Here is a 9,208-nt window from a genome sequence, read left to right as displayed (position 1 = left end):
AGAGACAGAGACAGAGAGAGGAGAGAGAGACAGAGGAGAGAGAGAGACAGAGGAGAGAGAGAGACAGAGAGAGAGACAGAGAGAGACAGAGAGACAGAGATTTTAGGAGTCTGTTCATGCAGAAAGAAGGGAAAGCATCACTTTCAGAGTTGTAAGCACTTATTAGGTTGGTGAGGTTTGGTCTTAGTGAGCTCTATGTAAACAGAGTCTATGCTAGTACTAATACAGTCCTGATCCTGGGTGCTAAAAATAAAGTGAGGGACAACTATTTTTAATGAATTTAGGATGGTATAGGGTATACAGGGTCTCACTATGTAGACTGGACTCTTAGTGATTCTCCTGTTTTCAGCCTCCCAAGCACTGGGGTTACAGGCACTCGCCACCACGCCCAGTCTCAATCGCCCTCTCAGCCACCCCCCAGGGGGCGATGCCAGAAGGGCATGCTGGGTATCGAACCCCCGCCTCTGTGCTGTGCTGAAGCGGGCACATTAGTCCACTGAGCTATCTGGCTGGCCCATGAGGGGTAATTTTTAATTGAATGCTCACTGAAGGCTGCACTTGAAAGACCAACACATTTCTTGGAGTTTTTTTTTTTTTTTTCTTAAGATCAAAGTTCTGTCTATGAGATCTAGATGGCTAGATACTCATAAAGCACCCATCACCACAGTGCTGAAGTGTTAGGATAAGTAAGCTATTTCAGCACTGAACTCTAGAGTAGATGACCAACGTCTTCCTCTGTCTGCAGTACCCGTGTGTTCTGGAGCTAAACCTGTACAATTCTGCACTAAAAGGAAACATAAGAGCAATATGAATCAGGCCTAGCTCACTTCAGCCACCTTGATTTTGGCTGCTTCTAATGATGTGTGCAGTTCCCTGCTGAGAACTAGGCAATAAGCAGCTCCTGAGGAGGCCGAGTGAAGCGCTGTGGAAGGGACCTGGAGAGGCACCACTGGGGCTCTTCCCCTCATGTGCTGTGTGAATGGTGCGGAAAAAGACTCGGCATCTCTCTCTGATGTCTACATACAGTTCATGGAGTTCCGCATTCTTGAGCCAGATTCAAGAGATCCCCTCGTAGTTCATTCACTGAATGAATATGTTCTGTAACCAGTTATGAACTAGGTGCTCAGCAAGGTGCTATGTAAGTCCAGGGCTGGGCACAACAGAGATTAGAAATAGCATCCAAGGACGTGTGTGTGGATTGGGAAGGTAAACCGTAGCTGAACAACATGGTGGACCAGATTTAACTGAGAGTGTACATGAGACAGAGGCTAAGTGGTTCAGCACAGAAAGCCAGTGTGTAATCAGAACGTAACATGAGTATGAAGGAAGCCACAGAGGAAGTGGATGTGAACTGTGCCTTATTGGAGGGGTAAATGAAGTTGGATTAGAAGAGAACACCTGCCCATCAAACAGATGTCCTGAGCCAGGTTTGTTGCTCATCAGGGTGAGAAGCTTGGTATTTGTGCTCGTCGCCAAGCAGTGAGATGAGGCCCCTAAGTGAAGCAGTCCTGTCTTTGCTATTTATGCCTAAGCTCAAATGCACTCGGCTGACACACCAACTTTTCATCTTAGAGGAGGTCAGAGGGTTAAATGGCAGAGACAGAAGACAGAACCTTGTGAGACAGACACACAGACAATGGCAGCATCAGGAAGAAGTGATGAGCTGTAGGTGAGTCAGGCAAAAAGAAGGACTTAGGGCATGCAATTGTGGACGAAAGCATGAAAAGAATAGCTACTAGTGACATCAGAATCCGAGGTAGAGGGAAGACCATGAGCTCCCATTCTCTCTGTGCCACTTACTGGAAAGAAGCACGGAAGTGGAAGTAAATATTACTGAAGATGTATCCAGTGATCTTGCTCTGCACTTAATAGCTATACTAACCCTATGAAGTTAAATCTCCCCCTTTTTATCTGTGCACAAAGTAAGGCTTAAATTACTATGGATTCCTGATGTGGCTATTTAGTTAATAAGTATTAGAGGACATGAATACACATTATTTGAATTCATAGTCTCCTTTAACTTTTGTTTCCATTTTCATTTTATGTATTTGGTACAGGGTCTCACGATGCAGCTCAGACTGATAGTGATCCTCCTGCTTTCAGCCTCCCCAGCTCTGGGATTACAGGCTTGTGCCACCACGCTCAGTGTGCCCTGGGGGCAGGGCCTGCACAGCATGCAGGACCAGAGATTGAACTCTGGTCCCTGCACTTGCCAAAGTAGGTGCTTAGTCAGCTGAGCTATCTCACTGGCCCCCTTTACCTATTTCTAAGAGGGCACAGGATTTAAAAACATCTAAAATTAACTTAGCAAAATATAATATAATTTTTTCTGAAAGGCTTTAAAAAATCTTTTATTTATTTATTTGTTATAGGGTCTCGCTATGCAGCTCAGAGTGATCCTCCTGTCTCAGCCTTCCTAGCTTTGGGATTACAGGCACGCACCACCATGCCCAGTTTTGTTGGCCAGCCTGGCATGTTGTGTTGGGGATCAAACCCAGATCCTTACACTCGCCAGGCAGGCACTTAGACCACTAAGCTATCTCCCTAGCCCTAAAAAGCTTATTTTTTTTTAAAAAAGAAATTTATAGTGACACTGGTGGTTTTCATTTATTTATTTATTTCTTTCATTTCATACAGATTCATTGGCAGATAGTACGGCCCTCTGGGTAAGAGGAAAATCCTAATGTTAGATTGCCTAACTTCACGACCCCTGCATTTAGTTTCCTCACGTGTGGGATGCAGATAATGTGACACACCCTTCATGGGTTCCTATGAGGGTGAAAGGGGGAAATCCATGCAAAGCCTTTGATTGAGGCCTGTCATACAGAAAATGCTCAATGAATATTAGCCCTTCTTATTACTTGCATTATAGCCAGGTAACTTGAAGAACATTAGAGATACAAAAATGAACAGAGAGGCCAGGAAGAGAGCTGGGTGGTCTAAGCACCTACCTGGCGAGCACAGGGACCTGGGTTCAATTCCTGGTACCCCATGCTGTGCCAGCTCTATTCTGAGCCAACCACCCAAGTCAGGTGTGGTGGCACATAGCTGTGATCCCAGCTTTGGGGAGGCTGAGACAGGAGGATCACTATGAGTCCAAACTGCATGAGACCCTGTACCAAATAAATGAATGATTAGAAATTTTTGTAAATGATCAGGGCATAGTCCCTGCCTTTGACTAATTTATAATCTCAAAAATGCATGCATAATTACTAATGTGCCTGGGCAAGAAAGATGGCAGAAGAGAACAAGGGGACCTCTGGGCTACCTCATGGGAAAGAATGGCACGTAGGACGCCCTGGGGGCATGAAATGGCCTGCGAGGGTCAGGCCAGCCTGGAGCATGGACAGGGTGAGAACAGGTTAACTGGTGCTAGGAGATAGAAAGCAGGCTGGAGCAGCCTCGAGGGCCTGGTGGGCCTTAAGAGTGCATGCAGACCTTTGCTTGATGGGATGGGGCAAGGGGTTTTTCATGGCAATTTTGAGGATGGGAAGGGGCAACAGTCTGGCCTCTGTACTCTGCAAGTTAGCCTAGCATGTGATGAAAACAGACAGAAGCAACAGATAGGATTAGAGAAAATAAAGTAGAAAGTGAAGCAGCAGTCAGAGAAAATGAAGTGTTTCATTTCTTCAAATTTATTTATTTATGTATTTATGTATATATGTATGTATTTAGTACAGGGTCTACAGGATCTCAATATGTAGATTGGACTCTTAGTGATCCGCCTGTGTTCAGCCTCCCAAGAGCTGGGATTATAAGCGTGTGCCACCATACCGGGTCTCAATCCCTGTTTCAGCGCACCCCAGGGGCAGGGCTGGCACCAGCTCTTTGGCCAGCCTTCATTTCTTCAAATTTAAAAAAGAAGAAAAATTAAAGAAAAAAAATCACACAATCCAACACCTGTTCATGACAGAAACTCACAGAAAGCTAAGAGTAGAAAAGAATTTCCTCAACTTGATGTCTGAAAAAGACCCAAACAAAACAAAGCAAAACAAACCCTGTCAATAATGCACTTAGAAGTGAAACACTGAATGCTTTCCAACCAAAATCAGAGACAAAGTAGCAATGTTCACATTCACTTTTTATTTTGACATAATGCCAGAAGTTTTTGCTAGCACAGAAAGGGAAGAAAAAGAAATAAAAGGCATAAAGATGAAGGAAGAAAGGAAGGAAGGAAGGAAGGAAGGAAGGAAGGAAGGAAGGAAGGAAGGAAGGAAGAAAAGAAGGAAGGAAGGAAAGAAGGAAAGAAGGAAGGAAGAAAGGAAAGTCCCCAATTCTAGAATTTGCAAGAATGCTTATTCATAGGCCAAAGAAAGTAACCACAAACTTCTAGAACTAATAAGAAGTTCAGCAAGGTCACAAAGCAAAAGCAACACACAAAGGAGGTGAAGTCTCTGTACAAGTAACCAATAGGTGGAAACTGAAATTAAAAATGCAGTACTATTTGTACTTACTGCAGAAACAACATACTTAGGTACAAGTCTTACAAAGTGCTTGCATGAGTCATATGCCTAAAATTTAAAAATGCTGATGAAAGAAATCAAATATCTAAATGAGTCAACTGACATGCTTCATTTGTAGTTTGGAAGGCTCAAATAGTGAAGATGTAACTTCTCCCCCAAACTCATCTACAGATTTAATGCCATCCCTATCAAATTCCAGTAAGATCTTTGGGCTATATGTGAATATAGACAAGATTATTCTAACATTATGTGGAAAGGCAAAGGAAATGGAATGGCTAAGATAATTCTGAAATGTGAAGAAAAAAGAAAGTAAGTGGGAGGAATCCCTCTACCCCACTTCAAGCTGCAGTAATCAAAATTGCTACTGGCAGAAAGGGAGAAGCATAAATCAATTCAACAGCACACAGGGGACCCAGAAATAGATTCACACAGTACAGCCAAGTTCTTTTTTAAAGAAAAAAACAAAAAACAACAACAACAAAAAAAAGTAAGAAAGCAATTCAACAAAGAAGAATAGTTTTTTCAGCAATATTGATAAAGTATTTGAATATTCATATGCCAAAAAATCTCAACCTAAACATACTCAAAATAGATTTTAGATTTAAATGTGAGATGGAAAATTATAAAACGAAAGCAGTGAAAATCTTTGGAACCTATGACTTGGTGAGGAGGCTTAGCTATGTTATCCAAAACACAATCCATAAAAGGAAAGAAAGTGATATACTGGTTTTCATTAAAATGAAAATCTTTTTCTATGACAGCCTTTATAGAGAAGATGAAAAGATCAGCTACGATGAATATGAAAATATTTCCAAAGCACATTATCTGACAAAGAACTTACATCTAGAATATACAAATAATTCTCAGAAGTAAACATAAACATTCAGATTAAAAACAAATGGAGCTAATGACAGTGCCCTTTCCTGAGCTCTAGGTCACCATTGCTACTATCAGCCAAAGCACCAAGAGAAAAATGTATGTTCTATTTTCCAGGTGCATGTTTTTGGCTTTCAGTGAGAATGAAAGTCCATACTGTTATAGAATGGACACTTTTCCTTCTACCTGTATGAAGGAAATTGAACTGTACATGGAATACGTCCATTCCAACTGTGTTATAAGCTGTCACGCTGTATCCTATCTCATGGCAAAACATACATAGGACCAATCACTGAAGAGATACAAAACTTTAGGTTGAACATTTTCTTTAAAGGGAAATTTCAATTTTAACTCCATTTCTTGGATTTCCTCTACCATGCTCTAAAGTTTTACGCCAATCATCCCTTCAAAGGGAGCTGATGTTTCCTTTTTCTCATTGATATCTCTCTGGCCATGTATCTCTCCAATCTCTTTAACTGTCCTGATCTGAAGAATAAATTCTGAATTTGGGGGATGAAATGTGCATGGCGTGGCACAGGGAGTTTGGGCTGGAGAAAAGCGCCTCACACACAAGCTCATTTAGAGAGCTGTAAGTACTGTGAATATAAATTATTAAGAAGCACAACACTGAATGGTATTCTACAAAATATTTTTGCATTTTCTATGAAAAAATAGACTTTTTGAAGGAACTTGGCATTAGTTACAGACGGAACCTTGAACATTTCCAAGAATTGGTGCAGGCAATTATGCTTGCTGACACAACTGAGGCATGAAATTAGAAGATATTCCTAAACTTAGGGAGAGAATCAGACTTCTTTTAACTTCTTTGGCTTTGATTTTCCCCTTCCAAAATTAGTCCAGTGATAATATTAGAAGGAAGTGCAGATTTATTATACCCACTAATGGCTTTTAATATTGCCAGTTGGCTCTCAGAAGGAATGATTTTTAAAAAATGAATGCACAGACACTTTGGACTATAGCACTATACTTGAGAGAAACACCATGCAAAATTATAATCTTTTCTCATTAGGCTCCACTTTTAGAGAAACTTTACGGATATAAAGAGTGAGAGCAGCTTCTTCCCCCACTCTTACTGCATTAAAGCCAACATCAAGCTGATGCTGACAAGAGGACAAGAGGCTCAGCACCACAAACACACGTGACGTCAACAGTGGCAGAGAACTATCAGCCAGGTGACATGGAGGCGCCACAAGGACGCAAGGACAGGAAAGTCAGTGGGTGGATCCAGGCTTGGCATTAGATGGCCAAGCATTCACTGGCCAGTTCTCATATGCATTGACTTCCAAATTCTGTTTTCTCCCCCTCAGAAAGGTAATAATTGGACCACTGTAGTACTAGGTTTGCTTTAGAGCGTAAATGAGATATACACGCAGCATGCTCAATGTCTGGGTCACTATAGACTTAGTAAGCATGAACCATCATTTTTATTTACCACTATGATTGTTGTTGTTTATTATACAAGCTCAGTTATTTTTTCAAATTTTGTTAACTTGTTTATTTTAAAATGCTTTAAGTTTGGATAGTGCTATAATTTGTGCTTAAGTGTCCCCCCAAAGCCTCAGGCAGTCATGGGCAGCTGGGTTTCAGGAGGTTGTGATAGATTCTAGTTCCAAAGCTGAGATTGCATGTGTGAGTTCTACACCCTGCCCCTGGGGTGGGTAATTTGCATTACAGTGTAAGGAGGGGAGAGAGGCTGGCTAGCTGCCTGAGCTGCTGCCACTCCCTTTTCCTTTCTGCTCTTTTCCCCTGCCATGAAAGGTTGCTCTCTGCCGGAGCTGTTCTGCTTTGGAGCCCACTGAAACCTCCAGTAACTGTGAGCTAAAGAAACATTTCCTTCCTTAATTTTGAGTGTCAGTTATTTGTCCTAGCAATGAGAGAAGAATAACTGAGACAGAGAGAAACTACATAGATTTTTAGAATTAAATATACTTAAAATGTGACAAGTTAGACATAATTGATACTTATGTTAGTGAACTAAAATACTTCATTTTGAAGTAAAACACACCATTTTTTGGCAGTATGGGTGAGTTTGAAAGCCATTATCCTCAGTGAGATGAACTGACACAGAAAGACAAGTTCTCTATGATTTCATTCTATGGAGACTAAAAGAGATGACCACTTACAAGCAAAAAGTCAAGCAGTGGTGGCCAAGGGCTATGAGGTGACAGAAATACGGAGATGCTGTTCCAAGGGAACAGACTTTAAAATATATGTATTTATTTATTTATTTGGTGCAGGGTCTAACTATGCAGTTCAAATTCATAGTGATCCTCCTGTCTCAGCCTCCCCAGTGCTGGGATTACAGGTGTGTGCCTGTCTGGTTTCAGGCCAGTACAGTGTGTCCAGGGTTCCAGAGCCAGCATGGCATGGAGCACAAGGAATTGAGCCTGGGTCCTTGTACTTGCCAGGCCAGTGCTTAGACCGCTGGACTATCTCCCCAGTCCAGGATGGACTTTGAACTATAAAAGGGACAGAGCTTGTGGGAGCTGGAGTAAAGCATGGGTGGTGGCAGATGTGTTAACAGATGCAGTCTATCTTAATTTGACAATTTAAAAAGCTATCTTAATGTGATTTGTATTGACTTGCTGTAATGATGTCTTGCTTTGAGTGGTGCATATCAATTATAATATAATTAGTTCTTTTCAGACCAGCCAAGGACTTTGAGAATGTCATCCTTCACACCCCTCGACATATTTGGCCGTGGATAATGCTACTACAGATTCTAACAGTTCATAGAAACTAAGGACAATGAGCAAGTTCCCAGGTGTAGGATGACAATAGAGGTGGCACATGTAGAATGCAGCTTTAGGATCTGACAGATTCAGGTCTGGTCTTCATTATTAGCAGCATGCTCTACAGTGAGTTCCATATCATCTCAACTTTTGTTTTGTTATTTGTGAAATGATTTATAGCGCTTATATTTTAGAAGATGGGTGTACGTATTGAATGATCCAATGTACATGTACAATATTTAATATAAAATCTTGTGGTCTTGCAAATGATCAATACATGTTAATTACTATTTACATGGTTTTATTAAACACATTGATTTTTCTGGCAAAGCTATGACAATCATTTTCATTATTGCTTACAGAGTGAGATGGTAATGGGGTCATTAATTCATGTTTCTCATGGCTTTACTCTGTACTGTTTATAATTCTTACTACCCACAGAACTGACCATAGGGGAAATAAGTTGGGGAGACTATGAAGGTTCTGTATGAAAGTAGTATTTCAAAAACAAATTAAAAAACATGATTTGACAAGAGAAACAAGTAATATCATCTCCATAAATGGATGGAATAATTGACAGTTGGCTAGCATTATTAGTTGAATTTTTGAGTTTCATTTTGTATAACAAGAAAATTGAAAGAAATATGCCACTCTATTCCTTTAAGACAATTAATTTTTTATTTTTTTAGTACTATGCTATAATAGTTTTGCGGCTTTTAGTGGACTTCATTTATATATTTTTAAAATCAAGAACTGCTGTTTGCACTTACATAAAATTAAATCTCTAAGAAATTCTTTGACACATCTGATTGTTCTAATTTTGAATTGTCAGATTTTTTCAGACATAGGAAAATTAGTTATCTTGTTTTTAGATGAATAAAATGCTTTCACGGAAATTTTTCTTACCACAGTACATGGGACATTGTGTCTAGTGGGACAGGAATTCTGCAGCAGTGGTGCTGACCTCATAGCGTGGCCACAGTGGCAAAACTGGGCATGGCCAGGCAAAGGCTTTGGATAAGGACCACTTCCTGCCCCTGTGACTGCAGCTGGGAAAACAGCAGCAATTATGAGGACATTAAGTATGATGTTAAAAAGATGCAAACAGAACATGGC

The 9,208-nt window shown here is 40.7% G+C and overlaps 1 protein-coding gene across 2 annotated transcripts in view; it reads right to left on the bottom strand.

Annotated features, from left to right (window-relative positions):
- Positions 1 to 9,208, bottom strand: part of Grid2 (glutamate ionotropic receptor delta type subunit 2) — a 1,592,033-nt gene that overhangs the window by 269,563 nt on the left and 1,313,262 nt on the right. The gene's annotated exons all lie outside the window — the stretch shown is intronic.

This window comes from Octodon degus, unplaced genomic scaffold (genome assembly GCF_000260255.1).
Source record: "Octodon degus isolate 3935 unplaced genomic scaffold, OctDeg1.0 scaffold00125, whole genome shotgun sequence".
NCBI lineage: Eukaryota > Metazoa > Chordata > Mammalia > Rodentia > Octodontidae > Octodon > Octodon degus.
The sequence above is the reverse complement of the archived record's forward strand: the minus strand, read 5'-3'. Positions and strand labels throughout refer to the sequence as shown.